The following is a 21,064-nucleotide window of genomic DNA, read 5'->3' as shown; positions in this document are numbered from 1 at the left end:
CTGCTATGGACTGAACTGTGCTGACCCCAAATTGGTATGTTTATGTTTTAACCCTCACTGAGACTAAATTCAGAAATAGAGCTTTTCAAAGTGGTCACTAAGGTTAAATGGGCTCCAAATACAATAATTAGTAGCTGTACAAGAAGAATAAAAGATCTTTCTTTCCATCATGATTGCCATCTATAATACAAGAAGAGAACCCTCACCTGATATTGATCCCTGATGGAACTGAATCATGTTGGTATCCTGATCTTGGATGTCTATTCTCCAGAACTGTAAGAATATTAAGTTCTGTTGTTTAAGCCACCCAGTGTATGGTATTTTGTTATGGAGGCTTAATCTAAGGCAACTGAGCAAGTTTTTTTAAAAAACTGTAAAGTAAAACTGAAAGCTTATAAAAGAAGGAAAATATATCACTCTACTTTTTGGATTATAAAACTTCCAGAAAGAGAGAGAGGACCAAATGAAGAACACGATCTCAGTTAGATCGCTCACCCCTACAAATTAGTTTAATGGCATAGGATGGAATCTAAAGGAAGCAAACATGGACTTGCAGTGGAAAAGCCCTTAGGCATTAAGAAGAGGTACATAGCACCCCCATTCCAGCTATTCCTGTGTCAAAATAGCCTTAGTTTAGGCTCTAAGAATATTTGGCTGTTTATTAAAAATGTAAGCAATGTGGGTTTATGGAGTTCTCCAAACTGCTTTTGTGAGGTAGGGACAATAGCATTGTTGGATATAGTATACCTAATGATTTTTGTTTTAAATAATTTAAATCACACTGAAATATGTGACTTAATCCGGTTGATTGACATATTTTTGTTCAAACTTTTGATGATTTTTTACATTAAGAAAAATGCTATGCTTAAATATTAAAACACACAAAGTTTTGATCAGGTTAGACAATGATTATTGTTCATATCTAAGACAATTTCTGTTTGATCACTGTAGCATGTTTTTAGCTTATTTTGATAAAAAGAAGTAAGACCCTTGTTATCCTAACATTCCTAAGTATTGTCTGCTCAAAAGTTTCCAATAATTGCCAGTGATGTGCAAAGAAAGATACAAAGTCCTCCTATGACTCTTTGGCCTTGCACAAGCCAGTGCCCCACTCAAGGTCTCTTTGACTTTATTTTTTTCTTGCATCTATCTCAACCACATGATTCCTATCCCATGACAGGTATGTGCCTACCTCAAGCCTTTGATCTGGCTCTTCCAGAACACAGATGTCCTTCTCTAAGTCATACACATGACTTTGCACACAATCAGATTGTTAGATATGTCTGCACTATCCTGTTTCAGTTTAGACACATCTTCACAGATGTACTCTTTTTCTCCTGCCCTGCTTTATTTGTACCAGCTTCCATTATGCCATTTAATTTACTTACTAGGCCAAAAGACTCTTAAAGTGGCTCCTAGGATCCCAGGATTCTGATGTTCACTTACTTTTCATTGTTTATTATTTATCTCTTCCAGTTACATAGTAAGTTCCATGAAAGCATGACATATTTTCTGTTTTCAGTCTGCTTTATTTACTGAGTACTTAGCATACTTTGTGTAGAGGAAACAAAAAGATGTTTGTTCCATGAACTTATTTAGTTGTTTGTTCTGTATGACTGTCTATGCTGTGATTAGAAACATCTCAGCCCAAATTAATAATGTCTAGTTGAAAAAAAAAATAATGCCTAGTTGACAAAAAATCCTAGTTTACATATGTTATATTTTGTTTGAGATCTATTACTAATTTTTATGAATATACAAATTTTCCCCAATGTCCATTATGAACTTTATAGAACAAATACTGGTGAGCTTAAAAATAAAAAACATGTAAATTTAAAGTGAAGTCGCTCAGTCATGTCCGACTCTTTGCGACCCCATGGACTGTACCCTACCAGGCTCCTCCTTCCACGGGATTCTCCAGGCAAGAATACTGGAGTGGGTTGCCATTTCCTTCTCCGGGGGATCTTCCCAACTCAGGGATCAAACCCGGGTCTTCCGCATTCCAGGCAGACGCTTTTTAACCTCTGAGCCACCAGGGAGGTGTAAATGCCAGTAACACCTCTCCCTCATTTGTGAATTTAAATGTAAATTAAATTTAAATTAAATTAAATTTAAATTTAAATGTATATTTAAAACATGAAATTAAAAACCAAAACAGGAAACCAAGGATGAATCACACTTTTCCAGGTTTTTTCTCCCACACATAAAATAAGAGGAAATAAATAAATAAAATAAAGAGGAAAATATGATCAGTCACAGAAGGAATGTGGTCAGTAAACTATCATGCAGTAGTTTGTGCTGTTGCCCTGTCTCCTATAAGGGAACATTTGGTAACGTCTGGAAACATTGTTGGTTGTCACAAATGAGGGAGAGGTGTTACTGGCATTGAATATGCCTGCAATGCAGAAGACCCAGGTTTGATCCGTGGGTTGGGAAGATCCCCTGGAGAAGGGAATGGCAGCCCCTTCCAATATTCTTGCCTGGAGAATTCCATGGATAGAGGAGCCTGGCAGGCTACAGTCTATGCAGTCACAAAGAGTCGGACATGACTTAGAGATTAACACATGACAACAGTGGTAGATGCTATGGCTGCTGTTAAATAGCATTCAACGCACAAAACACACCGAAGAATTCCATGAGCCTAAAAGTCAATCGTACTTGGATTGAGATGTCCTTGCATGACAGAATGAAGCTAATTCCATAGTTATAGGACAGCCGTGCATATGAATTTTACAGTAGAGCCTAAATCAGCAATTCTTCAACCAGCATCAAGCATTAGCAGAGACACCTTCAAATGAACTGGGCCGCTGGGGGAAGATGCACGGCGACATCAGAGGTGTCTGGGGCTCCGCATGCACTGTTCCTCTCACTTGTACGTTCCTCCTCAAGTTTGGGTTCCCGGCATTGTTACGCACTTTTCTTGGCTTCCAAAATGTTAGTCCACAGTGGGTTTGCTTCAAATTTTGATTAACCTTTAAAATAATTATATTAAATTGTTACTTTCCACATGTATGTGCCTGAGGGTAAAGAGATGGATTCTCTGCTTTCACTTAAGGTTTATTTCAAAAATGGTAAAAGCAGTTTGCCCCACTCAGCAGCTCTCTTCTTAGCTATAGGGACAGCTGGCTGCCTTTGTGTATAGCGCGGGTTCTTGAATGAAGTTGCTCGTGACAAGTTTGCTCTTTTTCACTGTTAATGCCTAGAGCCAAGGCTGGGACTTCTACCAGGGACACGGAAGCAGTGATGGGGATTGTCCAGGGATTATGTTCGGAATTTAGAGATTTCTAAAACATAATTCTTTCACTTCCATTTATGAATGCTACACAGAAAGTAACAGAACTCCTGGGTTGATTTTTTATTTATTTCTTTTTTTTTTTTAATTAGTTGGAGGCTAATTTCTTTACAATATTGTAGTGGGTTTTGTCATACATTGACATCAATCAGCCATGAATTTACATGTGTTCCCCATCCCGATCCCTCCTCCCACCTCCCTCTCCGCCCGATCCCTCTGGGTCTTCCCAGTGCACCAGGTCCGAGCACTTGTCTCATGCATTCAACCTGGGCTGGTGATCTGTTTCACCCTAGATAATATACATGTTTCAATGCTGTTCTCTCGAAACATCCCACCCTCGCCTTCTCCCACAGAGTCCAAAAGTCTGTTCTATACATCTGTGTCTCTTTTTCTGTTTTGCATATAGGGTTATTGTTACCATCTTTCTAAATTCCATATATATGTGTTAAGTATACTGTAATGGTCTTTATCTTTCTGGCTTACTTCACTCTGTATAATGGGCTCCAGTTTCATCCATCTCATTAGAACTGATTCAAATGAATTCTTTTTAATGGCTGAGTAATATTCCATGGTGTATATGTACCACAGCTTCCTTATCCATTCATCTGCTGATGGGCATCTAGGTTGCTTCCGTGTCCTGGCTATGATAAACAGTGCTGCGATGAACATTGGGGTGCACGTGTCTCTTTCAGATCTGGTTTCCTTGGTGTGTATGCCCAGAAGTGAGAAGAAGTGAAACTCACTGTTTCCAGATGACATGATCATCTACATAGAAAACCCTAAAGACTCTACCAGAAAATTATTAGAGCTAATCAATGAATATAGTAAAGTTGCAGGATATAAAATTAACACACAGAAATCTCTTGCATTCCTATACACTAACAATGAGAAAACAGAAAGAGAAATTAAGGAAACAATACCATTCACCATTGCAACTGGGTTGATTTTTTAAAAGCATATCTTTTCAAGGTGAATTTAGCAAAAACTAACCAAGTACATTAGGCATCTAGGACTTTCACCTTTGAAATACTCTAACATTCATATTTAAATGGAACGAGAACTGATTAATTTTAGTCTTAAGCAACACATGTGGCAAGGGCTCATACTGTTTCCTATTAATAATTTGCCTTTAATACAGTCAAGATTTGAAGTTCCCTTGACTTACATCTCAGGTCCTGTAATTCTGCTGGTCTCCTCTCTTATAGAATCACTGTGAATATAATTCTTTAGTATTTTGTGTGCTTTGTGAATTTATCTGTAAATATATTGCAGTGGCAAAATACAGTATAATAAAACAGTAAAAGTAATAAATAAAGCCATTTTTTAAAATAATAAAAATAAGCAACACTTTAATGGAGAAAATAAAGAAAAAAAGGTATGTTAATTTTTGGGTGAAGAAGGCTCAAACAGAGTTTTTGTTTTTGTTTTTTTTTAATTGACCATGGTAAAGTAACCATTGAATAATTAGGGATAAAAAATAAATTACTTGGAAAATCAATATGAAATGCATACATTTTTAGAAAAATTAGAGCAACTAGACAAAATTATCCCCAATAAAGAGAGAAGTCTAAAAAGGCCAGTTACCGAAGAAATAAAGTTGTTAAAGAACACAAAACAAAACTTAACAAAAACCTAGGTTCAGTTAGTTCTATAGAAATTTGCTCCTCATGACAAAAATACTGATGGATAGCTCGTCTCCAAAACACAGTCTTCTGGAATGGAGAATTATAGAGGCTTTCTAGATAATGCCACACACACACACACACACACACACACACATGCACACACACATACCCCAAAGCAAGGATACTCACTATCTATACTATGTGTGCATGCTAGGTTACTTTGGTTGTGTCTGTCTCTGTGCAACTCTATGGACTACAGCCTGCCAGGCTTTTCTGTTCAAGGGATTCTCCAGGCAAGAATGCTGGAATGTGTGTTGCCTTGCCCTCCTCCCGGACATCTTCCTGATCCAGGGATCAAAACTGCATTTCTTACATCTCCTGCAGTGGCAGGACAGTTCTTAATTGCTGAGCCACCAGGGAAGCCCCAACTACACTACTATCTAGATATTCTTGGAGGTATTATCAAATCCAATTAGAAAGCAATGAGAGCCATAAGAACTGGAAAGACAGATATAAATAAACCTATTTTTTTCAGAAATATTATTGTGGATCAAGAAAACTGAAGAGTCAATAAAAAATGTACTTCAATGAGATAATTGAGCAAAGTAGAAATTTATAAAATCAACAAAAAATTAATAGCTTTCATAATAAAATAGCTTGTCACAAGATGTAATGGAAGAAAAGAAACTACATTTAGTATAATTCTCAAAACAGAAGACATTCAGGCAAAGGTTAAAAAAGAAGTCTAAACCCGTTATTTCAAAGAAATGAGAAATTAACTTGGTACAAGTTTAATTCCAATACTTGGCGTAAATGGAAAGATGTACTTTACTCCTGAATACAAGACATTAACATCATAAAAATGAATGACCTCCCCACTTTATAAATTTAATATGTTACTTAATTAAGTTACTGATTTAAAAACTGAAATTAAACATAACAAATAGAGTTAGAATAGTCAGGAAATACCTTATTGAAGGGGAGGGATCAAGTCTTTTGGATATTAAAATATGTATTTTCTAAATTAAATTACTGTGACTTGGACACATAGACCAAAGTTAAAGAATACAAAATGTGGGAAAAATTGTCAGTGTCTTAAAAAGTTAAACACAGATTTACCATGTGATTTAGCAATTCTGCCACTAGATATATACTCAAGAGAAATAAACATATATATTGTTCCCATCAATACACATGTGTGGATGTTCATAGCAGCATTATTTTCAGTAGGCAAAAAGTGAATACAATTCAGATGTCTGTAATCTAATAATACCCTTCTCCAGGGGTTCTTCTCAATCCAGGGATTGAACCCAAGTCGCAGCAGGAGTATTCTTTACCAGCTGAGCCACAAGGGAAGCCCTTGTAATCTAATAATAAGATTAAAAAATGTCATGTATCCATACAATGGAATATCATTTGGCAATACAAAAGAATGAAGTACTGATACATGCTACAAAATGTATAAATCTGAAAACATTATGTTTAGTGAAAGGAGTCAGGTTTATTTATATAAAATTTCCTGAAGTGGCAAATTTCTAAAGACAGAAGGTTGATTAGTGATTTCCTGGGGCTGGAAATGGGAATGGAGAGTGTTGGTGAATGGTAACAAGAGATCTTTTTGGAGTGACAAAAATTTTTAAACTTAGGTTTTTATAATGGTTGTGCAACTGTATGATTTTACTACAACATTTCATTGTCTATGCACACAAATATTTTTGTATTTAAGATAGTGATGCTCAAAATGGATTGATATTGTTTTCCTGGGAAACGTTGATAATTTTAGGAACATGTTTGGTTGTCAAAACTGGGTGGGGAGGTGCTTCTGGCATCTATTGGGTAGAGAGGAGGAAAATTGCTAAACATTCACTCAAATTGTACTCTTTAAATTCTATTTTCTTAAAAACAAAAACAAAAACAAAAACAAAACCAGAACTCCTTGGAGAAATAGTGAATTCCAGGCCTGATCAGGAAATGCAGAAAATTAGTTTGGATTAACTTGTTACAGTAGAAGGCAAGGCCACTAGATATATCAAAAGAATTTAGGAAACAACTGTGAAGAGGCTCAAACCGACCAAAAATAGGAAAACATGAGCAGAAGTTGGAAAAGTACATTATATGAAACATAAAAAGCATTTTAAATCATAATTTATAATGATCCTGGAAAAATCTCATATATCTTCTCAAAAAAAGCTTGAGAACTAACCATTTTGAAAACTGAGTTAGTGAAGTCTTTCAGTTGTGTTCGACTCTTTGCGACCCCATGGACTGTAGCCTACCAGGCTTCTCCGTCCATGGGATTTTCCAGGCAAGACTACTGGAGTGAGTCGCCATGTCTTTCTCCAGAGTATCTTCCCGACGTTGGGATCGAACCCAGGTCTCCCACATTGTAAGGAAGACGCTTTACCGTCTGAGCCACCAGGGAAGCCCTTGAACACTCAGAAGTAAAACATCCTGTTCATGTGTAACCTTTAGGATAACCTGCTAGCTCTCAGCTGGGGACAATTTTGCCTCCAGGATAATTTGACAATGATGTGGAGGCAGTTTTTTCTAGTGACAGAGGGAAGGGTGCTAACAGCATCTAGTAAGAATAGGCCAGGGATGCTACTAAGCCTTCTATAGTGCATAGAACAACCTCTTAGACAGAATCATCCAGGTTAAACATATCACCTGGGTTGAGAAAGCTTAACTTAATTCAAATAGCTGAAGAAATAGAAATGTTCTTTTTAGAAGTATTCTTGTTGATGTTTAAAATAAAATACTTTCTGCAAACTCTAATAAAGGTGGTGTTGAGCATTGATCATCAGTGACTGATAATATCACTAAAACATGAAAAAGCAGGACCATTCACAGTGTTATCGACAGTGAACTAAATTCATGTTTGACAGGGAAACATTATAAATTGCACCACCTGATGTAATTAGCTAAATCTATACTTTGAGAAATTCTACTAACTGAACTGATGTCTCAATTTCTTTATCAAGTAAATTGCAAAGAAACAGCAGGCGGAAGTAGACCCATCAACCATTTCAGGTAATGGAAGCTTTTTGGATTCTAAAAAGCAGAAAATGTTTATAAGACCATTATGAAGTTTTGAAAAGAAATTGAATAGCTGATTATAATGTTAAGAACTTATTTAAATTTTTTATAAGGGTGTGACAAAGATATGGTGGTCATATTTTTAAAAAGCATTCTTAACTTTTCAAGATATTGTTTGAAAGACATTATTTCAAGATATGGTTACAGAAAAATTATACGATGCTAGTTGGTAGTTAACTCAAAATAATCAAGGATGGGAACAGTTTGAAGTTATGAGTTCATACCATTTTGTATACTTTTACATTTTTCTGAAATTTTGCATCATTTTTTAAGAGTCACATGGAAGTTTTATATTACTGTAGCCATAATTAAGGGGAAAAATCAGGTGATAAAATTGCAATTTAATGCATATTAACTTGAAAGAAAACATTATATATTCTTTAATAAAGCATTTAATCATATTGTATACAACTTTGAATATTAATTTTAACTTTCTATTTATATTAAATTATCTCTAAGCTCTATTCATTTTCAAGAGTCATTTTATTGTTAGATAATGGTTCATTAAATAAACATCACTTGTTTAATTTGCTTTCCAACCCCTAGTTACTATTTAATTTTTTTCTACTTTTCAGTATTATAAATAGTGATGAAATAAACAGTTTTGCATATAATATAATTTCTTATTAAAACTCATTCATTTTGGGGCATGCAGGCCTTGTATAAATCAATCTCTTTGGAATAATTCCCAGAATTTAAATAACATAATATAAATTCTCATCATTCTAAAGATTATTGAGACATAAAGACAAATCACTCTCTGCAGAGATTAAGAGAGCATTTGGCAGCCAGTAATTGAACGTCCTATAATAATTACTTCAATAAGTGTGTTGTTTGTCTCACATAATATAAAGTTCAGGGCTAACACAGTGGCACAATGATGTCATCAGTAACACAAGTTCTTTCTGTTCTTCTGTTATGCAGTCTTTAGCGCTACCTCATGGTCATGAGTCCTTTTCTGTTGCAAAGTATCTAGGCACCAGACTGTAATAAGGTTGAAGGTACAAAATTTCCTTGCAAAGGTTTGTCTTAGCATGCAGACAGGCAAATAATTCTTTGTGGACTTCTGACTTCTCATCAGTAAGAACTATGTTGCAAGTTCATGCCTGACTAGAAGTTGTGTAGGAAAAGAGTATTTATTTTTATAGCTTCAATGAAAAGGACAAGGTAGTTAGGAATGGCTGCTGAGTAAGTCAACTCATGGTAGATGAGCCCCGCATGGTTCAATAATACCAAAGTGCTAAATGACATCCAATTTCTGGTACAGTCATTTGCATTTCATTTCTTAATAATTTTACCTATAAGATGCTGTCTTTAAATTGCATTTATTGAACTGTTAATGAGGTCAAATTTGTTTTATATTTTATTAGTTTTATTATATCTTTCCTAAGCTACCTAAATAGATATCTGTATATTTATTAAACAGCACATGTCAACAATTTTTGGATAGGCAGACATTATAGTGACGGAGGGAATTGAAAAATTAGAATCCAAAGTTAAATAGCCTAGTTTAGTATAATACCCCAGCCCTTAGTAACCATGCGAACTTGGCATATTTCTAGGCTCAGAGCAAGCATTCTAAATTTTAGTTTGTTGTTGTTACTAAAATAAGAGACCAGTGGAAAGTTGAATTCAAGGAAAATATCTTTGAAACAATGTTTTTTCATTCACCCTCTATTAATAGTGCTTTAGTTCTGGGACATTTTATTTTGCTCCTGTGCTTTCAAAAGTACTTCATAATACATCTCACAGTCTAATAAACTGATATCAACTCACTGTCACTTTAGAAAATATTAGATAAGCTTCTTAGTACTAAAGTATTAATAATAGACATGAAGTCATCATTCTCTTATAGAATATTTTAATCTTAAGGACCAGTCCTTATTCCAATAGAACATATATTTCACCATGTGTGATGTCTCTGTTAGCAACTTCCTGATGAATAAAATATTATAGCAAAGGCAAATTTCCAGAAACTATCAAATAACACCTTAAAGATGATTGTATAAATTACCATCACTGTTAAAATGAATTTCTTGAGATTGTTTAACAAGAAAATACATCAGAACAAAAGATTTGGGGGGATAAGGGGCATTTAGCTATAAACTTGAGGAAATTCCAGCCTTAATCATATATACCCTCTTAAAAGTTATACTATATTTAGCTATAGACTTAGGAATGACTATGATGACAGAGGTAAGTGTTAATGAGTCCATTATTAGTGTTGTTTTTATTAAAATACCATAAAGCTCCAGGAGGTGAACTAATATATTCCTTTTAATTTTAGATGCCTGATATTTTAAATGGAATATGAAGCATCTTTGAATCACAGTGGCAGATTCTTGAGGATGATTAAGCATGGTGTCTATTAAAAAACTATGTGAATTACAAAAAGATCTGTGCTAAATAAAACTGCACTCATACAGTGAGAAATTTAGCATTTAATAATCTTCAAATATTTTTATTTCTTGAAATATCATCCTGCTTTTACTTGTTCAAAGTAACACAATGTTTGAGAGTTAGGGACTAAGTTAAAAATCTTTCAGTTTCATAGACCAATTACTTACAAGAGCTGTCCATAATGAGTCTTTTAATTTCCTGTCTTTTTATACAATTCTCAGCTTAGTCATTAGTTAAACATATCACTCTAAGTTGTTCATGATAGTCACCAATCAAACTCATCTCTTTAAAATACATTGGCTATTTATCAACCATCATACTACTTGTCTTCTAAGCAGCATTCAGTCTTGTTGACATATTTTCCCTTGGCTTCCTGGTCATTTCTTATTTGTTTTTCTTTTCTTATGTTAGGTTACCATTCTGTGCCTCTTTCTGGAAATGTAACTTCTCTATTGATTGGAATTTCTCGAGACTCTGTCTAAAGTCTTTCTTCTTTGTACTCTATAATATTTCCTTAGGTAATCACAGTAATCATTGACCTACCAATTGATACCTATAAACAGGGACATATAGGTCTATATGTTTAGACCAGATCTCACTGTTAACTCTAGACATCTAGTACATTATCTCCTTAACAAATTCTCTTGGATGTTTCAAAGGTATTGGGATCCCTCGGCATTCTATATCTCTTGTCATTGTAGTTTAGTAGCTAAGTCATGTCCAACTCTTTTGGGACCCCTTGGATAGTAGCCCACCAGGCTCCATTTTCCATGAAATTTCTCAGGCAAGAATACTGGAGTGGGTTGTCACTTCCCAACCAGGAATGGAACCTGCTTCTCCTGCATTAGCAGATGAATTCTTCACCACTTGATAGCTTACGGTGAACGACGTCAGATTCTCTGAAGATTCTCCGATCTCCAAAGAAGAAAATTTAGATTTGGGACCAGGGACTAGGCTTAATCACTCAAGAGCTTTTGTGTAGCAGAGTTTTATTAAAGTGAAAAGGGACAGAGAAATCTTCTACATAGACATCAGAAGGGGGATGGAGAGTGCCCCGTCGCTAGTCTTAGCAAAAGAATTATATACTTTTTAAATTGGTTATTACAATAAATCAAAAGAATGTCTCAAGCTTATAAAAATTTTGCCAGACCCACTCCACTCCCACAAGTTACATTTTAAGATAACAGGATTAGTTCAGTTCAGTTCAGTTCAGTTCAGTCGCTCAGTCTTGTCCGACTTTTTGTGACCCCATGAATCGCAGCGCGCCAGGCCTTCCTGTCCATCACCAACTCCCAGAGTTTACCCAAACCCATGTCCATCCAGTCAGTGATGCCATCCAGCCATCTCATCCTCTGTCGTCCCCTTCTCCTCCTGCCCCCAATCCCTCCCAGCATCAGGGTCTTTTCCAATGAGTCAACTCTTCACATGAGGTGGCCAAAGTATTGGAGTTTCAGCTTCAGCATCAGTCCTTCCAATGAACACCCAGGACTGATCTCCCTTAGGATGGACTGGTTGGATCTCCTTGCAGTCCAAGGGACTCTCAAGAGTCTTCTCTAACACCACAGTTCAAAAGCAACAATTTTTGGGGGCTCAGCTTTCTTCACAGTCCAGCTCTCACATCCATACATGACCACTGCAAAAACCATAGCCTTGACTAGATGGACCTTTGTTGGCAAAATAATGTTTATGCTTTTTAATATGCTATCTAGGTTGGTCATAACTTTCCTTCCAAGGAGTAAGCGTCTTTTAATTTCATGGCTGCAATCACCATCTGCAGTGATCTGGGAGCCCCCAAAAATAAAGTCTGACACTGCTTCCACTGTTTCCCCATCTATTTCCCATGAAGTGATGGGACCAGATGCCATGATCTTAGTTTTCTGAATGTTGAGCTTTAAGCCGATTTTCCACTCTCTTCTTTCACTTTCATTAAGAGGCTTTTTAGTTCCTCTTCACTTTCTGCCATAAGGGTGGTGTCATCTGCACATCTGAGGTTACTGATATTTCTCCTGCCAATCTTGATTCCAGCTTGTGCAATAAGTGAAAAGAATATGTCAAGCTTATAAAAATTTTGACAGACCCACTCCCACAAGTTACATTTTAAGATAACAGGATTAGAACTTAACAAAAATTTTATCAGACCCTCTCTCATAATATACATTTTAAGATAACAGGATTAGTCAAAAGGTTTTTAAGAAGGAGAAACTGTCCTCAAGCAGGATACATTGTTATTGTTACATTACAATGTATTGATACGTTGTTATAATCCTTATTAAAGAATGTAGGGGAAAAAACATTTGTCCTTTCCTCATCCTTGAGAATTCCAGACCTCTTTCTCCTCCTTGAGAGCCCCAGACCCCTTTCTCCTTCTCAGGGACCCTGGGACTTCTTATCAACCTTCCTAGGAATTTACTCTCTTACACTGAGCCAGCATGGTGGTAGAGGTTTAGTCGCTAAGTCATGTCTGACTCTTGCGACCCCATGGACTGTGGCCTGACAGTCTCCTCTGTCTGTGGGATTCTCCAGGCAAGAATACTGGAGTGGGTTGCCATTTCTTTCTTCAGGGGATCTTCCTGACCCAGGAATCGAATCCAGGTCTCCTGCATTGCAAGCAGATTCTTTACCGATTGAGCTAAGAGAAAAGCCCCCACCATACCACCTTTCAAATTCTGTCTTCTAGTATAATAAAATCCCTATGCATCTAGTTACTCAAATCAGTAATTAAGCCAACCATGGCATCCATTCCCTGATCTCTATCAAATTCATCAAAAATCTCAAATATACATTAAACGTTATCCAAACTCATTTACCTCTGAATATATCTTTTGCCAATACCATTTTTTCCCCAAGCTACCATTATCTCTATTTCATGTCTACAGTGGAGACCGAATTTATCTACCCACATGTATCCCTTCACCCCCACTGCCCTACACTCAGCATTCTGCCAGAGCAATGTTTTCATCACAGTAACCTGATAATAGTTTTCAAGTGAAATGCTTGTCAGTTTCCCTTTTCTCCTAGAAAGGCTGGTTGAAGTACTCCTGTGTGTGGCCTAAGTCGCTTTAGTTGTGTCCAGCTCTTTGACACCCCATGGACTGTGTAGCCCATTAGACTCCTTTGTCTGTGGGATTCTCCAGGCATGAATACAGGAGTGGCTTGCAGTTCCTCCTCCAGGGAGGAGGATCGCCCTGAGCTAGGGATCAAACCTATTTCTCTGCAGCTCCAGCATTGCAGGCAGATTCTTTACCACTTGAGCCGCCAGGAAGCCCCTACCAATCCTTCACTGGGATTATCTCCCAGCCTTTCATAGTTACCTGTTTCTCTGCAGTCTTGGGGCCTCTACTTTGAATTATCCTATTTATTAATTTTTATTTATTCTTCTGACCTGATTAATGTATCTACTCTCTTTTCAAAGTTATAATTCTGTATTTTGTCAAAACTACTGAACTCTTGTGTTCCCCATTATTCTTTAAGCTCCATAAGAGCAGGAACCACGTCTTGTTTAATTTACTCTTATCACCTAACAAACAGCTTGGAACCTTGTTATAATGTAAGAGGGACTTGTTGAAAAGTAATACATAAATACTTTCATGTCATATATCCCTCTCAATGCTCATCAACTTATAATATAGAGAAAATTCTGTTTTATTGGTTATGTGAAGCTAAAATTCTTACAGGATCATGAGATAATCAAGCTAGTTATGTAGTTGATTTGTTGATTTAGAATATATTTCACCTTAGATTATATGATATGGTCTGCTACAGGGGTGAACACTCTGTATTTTTGGATATGCAATTTTTGCTTAGATCCTAAAACAAAAACTTAGCTGAGTGGATGGAGTTCTTTGACTATTGGCATATAAAATGATGTTACTAATGTTTAGCATCTTATATGCCATACAATATTTTAACAAGTGTTGAAGACCAACATAATATATATATATACCAAAATAAAAAGAAAAAGAGGACAAACTTTACAATTAAATAAAAATAATATTTTGCTAAATCCTGTGTTCATGCTCAGTCACTCGGTCATGTTTGACTCTTTGTCACCCCATGGACTGTAGCCCACTAGGTTCCTATGTCCATGGAATTTTGCAAGGATACTGTGGTGGGTTGCAATTTCCTACTCCAGGGGATCTTCCAGACCCAGGGATTAAACTTGTGTCTCCTGCATTGGCAGGTGGATTCTTTACCACTGAGCCTCCTGAGAAACTATGGTGTGTCTTTATTTTTATCATTTCACTTTGACCTTTTAAAATTGCCAACAGTAGCTTGGCCCCAGCTCATACTTTGATGTATGGAAATCATTCACATAATGTAAGTGAGTAAAACATTTTTTTTCTCATTCTTATGAAAAATTCTAAGAAATGTTCTTCATTTTTGAGAAATAGATTCAAAATATCTTCGCTTATATACTGAATAAGTGATAAAAACTGAGAAAAAAATGTTGAAGTCGGCCTGTGTATTATCAACAGGTGAAGTCTTTTATGGGCTTCCCTGATAGCTCAGTTGGAAAAGAATCCGCCTGTAATGCAGGAGATCCCAGTTTGATTCCTGGGTCAGGAAGATCTCCTGGAGAAGGGAAAGGCTACCCACTCCAGTATTCTGGCCTAGAGAATTCCTTGGACTGTATAGTGCATGGGTCACAAAGAGTCAGATACTACTGAGTGACTTTCACTTACACTTTCAAAGTATTTTATTAATTATATAAAGAGGCCAGTAAACAGTGGACAGAACTAAGCCATGGTTTTAAGCAAAGTTTCTTCACTGAGACGCTTAAGTAAGCAAATAAAGCTGAATTGCCCTATGATTAATAGAATCCTTTGAATGTCTTCAAACTCAACATTGTGCCTCAAGACTCTGATGTCTTTTTAAGCACATAGTGTGATGCTTAACAAATACATTTTGATTGTCATGGGTAAGGAGTAAACACAGTTAGGGGAGAGGGAACAAAGCTAAATTCGTGCTCTGCTGGGTGGTGAAAGCTAACAATGTCATTCCCCAGATTTGACAGTAATTTTATTTAAAGATTTTTATAAATAACCTAAAAGTGGGAGTACACAGAAAATTATCCAAGCAAAGGAATGCTGAGTCAGTGGGAGTAAAGTGCTCATGAAGCTGTGTGGGATAATGCAAATGGCAACTGAGCTTCAATGTGGGTAAGTGTGAAGTAAAGCATTTAAGGAACTGTTCCAGATATGGAATAATAGATTATGAGATACCATTTATGATCCAGGAAGATGATATAAGAATTGCAATATGCTATTTCATTCAAAAATGTTTTGCAAAATATTCACTCACTGTGGACTTCATGAAGATGAAGGTGAAAGTCCCTGAATTGTGTCCAACTCTCTGAGACCCCATGGACTGGGGCCAGCTGGGCTCCTCTGTCAATGGAATTCTCCAAGCAAGAATACTGGAGTGGGTAGATGTTCCCTTCTCCAGTGTATCTTCCCATCCTAGGGGTCAAACCCAGGTTTCGGGCATTGCAGGTGCATTCTTTACCAGCTAAGCTACCAGGGAAGCTACCAGTGGACTCCTTAAAATGTTGGGAATTCTTTAGAATACCAGAAGTCTACATCTTTACCTTCCTATCCAAGGCAATCTGCTTCCAAATCTTGTTTTGATCCAGAATACATAATGAATATTTCTCAATCTTTTTTTTCCCCCACTTTTGTGTTCTTGTTTTGCCTAGCTATCTTCCTATTTCCCTTCTTGGGAAGATAATCCAACTTCTCTGTGTTCTTTAACTAAATGTTTTCAGATGATCTGAAGCTACATATGTCTCCTAAGATGCAAGATCAGTACATTATCATCCTGTACCTTGTCCATGCCTATTGGTTCAGGGAAGAGAAGTAACCTTGTTTCAGTAAAGGAGATATGAGATGTTTGGTGGAGCTTTGGGAGAAGAAAAGCATGCTACATTTTCTAGGTTGTGGTCACATGAAAATATGGATTCTAGCTAGTAATTGTTGAGAAAAAACTGAGGTCGATAGCAGTCTTCAAATGTACCCTGAAAATGATACTAAGCCAAAAGAAATACAGAAAATTCGTGTCTTTGGACCCCATATAGATTTTTGGCAGAAAATAACTGTATATTGTATCAGTGAAAAATTATACTTTTCTCTGTTTTTGAATTGGTTTTCTGTCACTTTCAGTGTAAATAAATGTTGATCAATATAGTACATATGCTTATAGTGCTTCTACTGTTGTACAGTCAGTCAGTTCAGTCGCTCAGTTGTGTCTGACTCTTTGCAACCCCATGGACTGCAGCATGCCAGGCCTCCCTGTCCATCACCAACTCCTGGAGTTTACTCAAACTCATTTTCCATTGAGTCAGTGATGTCACCCAACGATCTCATCCTTTGTTATCTCCTTTTCCTCCTGCTTTCATTTTTTCCCAGCATCAGGGTCTTTTCAAATAAGTCAGTTCTTCACATCAGGTGGCTAAAGTACTGGTGTTTCAGATTCAGCATCATTCCTTCCAAGGAATATTCAGGACCGATCTCCTTTAGTATGGACTGGTTGGATCTCCTTGCAGTCCAAGGGACTCTCAAGAATCTCCTCCAGCACCACAGTTCAAAAGCATCAGGTCTTCAGTACTCAGCTTTCTTCATAGTCCAACTCTCACATCCATACATGACTACTGAAAAAACCATAGCTTTGACTAGACAGAACTATGCTGCAAAGCAATGTCTCTGCTTTTTAATAAACTGTCTATGGTCAGTAGAGAAGGAAATGGTGACCCACTCCAGTACTCTTGCCTGGAAAATTCGATGGATGGAGGAGCCTGATAGGCTACAGTCCATGGGGTCGCAAAGAGTCAGACACGACTGAGCGACTTCACTTCACTTTATGTCGGTCATAGCTTTTCTTCCAAGGAGCAAGCGTCTTTTAATTTTATGGCTGCAGTCACCATCTGCAGTGATTTTGGAGCCCAAGAAAATAAAGTCTGTCACTGTTTCCACTGTTTCCCCACCTATTTGCCATGAAGTGATGGGACCAGATGCCATGATCTTAGTTTTCTGAATGTTGAGTTTTAAGCCAACCTTTTCACTCTCCGTTTTCAGTTTCTTCAAGGGGCTCTTTAGTTCTTTGCTTTCCACCATAAGGGTGATGTCATCTGCATATTTGAGGTTATTGATATTTCTCCTGGCAACCTTGATTCCAGCTTGTACTTCATCCAGCCCAGCGATTCTCATGAAGTACACTGAATATAAGTTAAATAAATACTGTTGTACACTGGTAGGTTATTTGAAGTGCAAACTGCACCTTCTGAAATCCAGCCATAATTCCAATTGAATGTCTATGTTTATTTGAATGCATATGTGTATGCTCTGTCACTTCAGTCATGTTCAACTCTGGTTTATTTGAGTGTTTCATAACAATGTTATAAATCACACTTTCAAAATTGGTCTCTCTATTTTGTCCTCCAAAGTGTGTCATTTTTCTTATATTCTGTATTTCTGGAAGGTAAAATTAAGATATTAATGTTCAAACTTAATGACATTAAGATAAATGCAAAGAAATAGAGGAAAACAATAGAATGGGAAAGATTAGAGATATCTTTAAGAACACCAAGTGAACATTTCAAGAAAAGATGGGCACAGCAAAGAACAGAAACAGTATGGACCTAACAGAAGCAGAAGATATTAAGAAGAGGTGGCAAGAATACTAAGAACTATACCAAAAAGATCTTAATGATCCAGATAACAAAGATAGTGTGATCAATCTCCTAGAGCCATACATCCTGGAGTGTGAAGACAAGTGGGCCTTAGAAAGCACCACTATGAACAAAGCTAGGGGAGGTGAAAGAATTTCAGCTGAGCTATTTCAAATCCTCAAAGGTGATGCTGTGAAAGTGCTGCACTTAATATGCCAGCAAATTTGGAAAGCTCAGTAGCAGCCACAGGACTGGAAAAGGTCAGTTTTCATTCCAGTCCCTAAGAAAGGCAATGTCAAAGAATATTCCAACTACTGCACAATTGCACTCATCTTACATGCTAGCAAAGTTATTCTCAAAATTCTCCAAGCTAGGCTTCAACAGGATGTGAACCAAGAACTTCCAGATGTTCAAGCTGGATTTAGAAAATTAGAGGAACCAGAGATCAGTTGTCAATATCTGCTGGATCATAGAAAAAAATAATAAAATTGCAGAAAAACTTCTAATTCATTGACTTACACTAAAGTTTTTGACTGTGTGGATCACAGCAAACTGTGGAAAGGTCTTAAAGAGATGGACATTCCAGACCACCTGATCTATCTCCTGAGAAATCCATATGCAGGTCAAGAAGCAACAGTTAGAACCGGGCATGGAACAGCAGACTGGTTCCAAATTGGGAAAGGAGTATGTCAAGGCTGTATATTGTCAACTTGCTTATTTAACTAATATGCAGAGTACATCATGAGAAATGCTGAAGATGAAGCACAAGTTGGAATCAAGATTGTTGGGAGAAATATCAATAAACTGAGATAGGCAGATGACTCCACTCTTATGGCAGAAAGCAAAGAGGAATTACAGAACCTATTTATGAAAGTGAAATAGGAGAGTGAAAATCTGGCTTAAAACTGAACATTTGAAAAACTTAGACCATGTCATCCAGTCTCATGACTTCATGGCAAATAGATGGGGAAACAATGGAAACAGTGACAGACTTTGTTTTCTTGGAGTCCAAAATCACTGCAGGCATGAAATTAAAAGATGCTTGCTCCTTGGAGGAAAAGCTATGATCAGCCTAGACAGCATATTAAAAATCAGAAACATTACTTTGCTGACAAAAGTCCATCTAGTCACATCTATGGTTTATCCAGTAGTAATGTATGAATGTGATAGTTGGAGCATACATTTGGCTGAGTTCCAAAGAATTGATGCCTTTGAACTGTGGTGTTGGATAAGACTCTTGAGAGTCCCTTAGACTGCAAGGAGATCCAACCAGTCTATCCTAAGTGAAATCAGACTGAATATTCATTGGAAGGACTGATGTTGAAGCTGAAGCTCCAATATTTTGGCCACCTGATGTGAAGAACTGACTCAGTGGAAAAGACCCTGACCTGGGAAAGATTGAAGGTAGGAGGAGAAAGCCTTGACAGGGGATACGATGGTTGGATAGCATCACCAACTTGATGGACATGAGTTTGAGTAACCTTGCAAGTTGGTAATGCACTGGAACCTGGCGTGCTGTAGTCCATGCGGTCACGAAGAGTTGGACACAAGTGAGCAACTGAACTGAACTGATGTTTCATTAAGATAAACTTATACCTAATTGCCAAAACTTTGGTAGTGTTTTTAACTTTGTCTTTACTTAATCCTGACATTTAATGGATTATCAAATTAGAAGAATTTAATAATTACAACTTGTATAGCTTTCATCCCTTCCTATTATCACTACTTTATTTCAGCTATTAATATTTCTTACCTCTCCCAATTGATCATGCTTTACATAAAGCAGACCCATCCCTTTCTATATTAATTATTGTCATTTTGATAATAAAATGGTCTATTACCACTTCCCTATTTGAAATATTTTGATGGTTTTCCTGGATTTTTGAAATTAAGTTTAACTGTTTTATCTAAATCCTTGGGAACTTTATCTTGAATCCTTCCTTATTCTGTTCAAGTCTTTGGCCACATTCCTATGCACCATGCTCCCTGGGGACACTGAACTGCCTGGAGTTACTCAAACAAATCAAGCTTTCCAGCACAATGTAATTTTGCATTTAAAATTTTTGTTTTTCCTACCTGCATTCCCACTATTTGTAAGCATTTCATCAAGCAGAATCAGATTTACCGGAGTTTCGCATAGAATCCTTCTTTGGATTTGTGATGCTCTTAGATGCTCCTATTTTATAAAACCCCTCTGGTTTTACAATACTATGGGGCAATGATTGAGGTTTTATTTGTTTATTTGTTTTTGTATAATTTCAGTAATACATAAGCCATATTGCCTTCATTTTATTTATTGTCATCCTGTTTATTTAACTTATATGCAAAATACATCATTCTAAATGCCAAGCTGGATGAATCATCAACTGGAATTAAGATTGCCAGGAGAAATATCAACAGCCTCAGAAATACAGATGATACCATGCTAATGGCCGAAAGTGAAGAGAAACTAAAGATTCTGTTGATGAGGGTGAAAGAAGAGAGTGAAAAAGCTGGCTTAAAACTCAGCATTCAAAAAAACTAAGTTCATGATGTCTAGTCCCACCACTTCATGGCAGATAGAAGGGGAAAAGTGACATATTTTATTTTCTTGGGTTCCAAAATCACCGCGGACAGTGACTGCAGCCATGAAATTGAAAGACACCACTTGGAAGGAAAGCTATGACAAACACAGACAGCATATTAAAAAGCAGAGACAGTACTTTGCAAACAAAAGTCCATCTAGTCAAAGCTACGGTTTTTCCAATAGTCTTGTATGGATGTGAGAATTCGACCATAAAGAAAACTGAGTGCTGAAAAATTGATACTTCTGAACTGTGGTGTTGGAGAAGACTCTTGAGGGTCCTTTGGACTACAAGGAAATCCAACCAGTCAATTCTTAAGTAATTCAGGAGTTCTGAATATCCATTGAAAGGAGAGATGCTGAAGCTGAAGTTTCAATATCTTCATCTCCTGATGCAAAGAGCAGACTCATTGGAAAAGACCCTG

The 21,064-nt window shown here is 36.8% G+C and overlaps 1 protein-coding gene across 1 annotated transcript in view; it reads right to left on the bottom strand.

Moving 5' to 3' along the window:
• The window catches only part of LRRTM4 (leucine rich repeat transmembrane neuronal 4), a 924,628-nt gene that overhangs the window by 788,046 nt on the left and 115,518 nt on the right, over window positions 1-21,064 (bottom strand). The gene's annotated exons all lie outside the window — the stretch shown is intronic.

The sequence above is a fragment of the Odocoileus virginianus genome, chromosome 2, assembly GCF_023699985.2.
Source record: "Odocoileus virginianus isolate 20LAN1187 ecotype Illinois chromosome 2, Ovbor_1.2, whole genome shotgun sequence".
Classification (NCBI taxonomy): Eukaryota; Metazoa; Chordata; class Mammalia; order Artiodactyla; family Cervidae; genus Odocoileus; species Odocoileus virginianus.
Note: the sequence above shows the minus strand (reverse complement) of the source record. Positions and strands in the feature narration are given on the sequence as shown.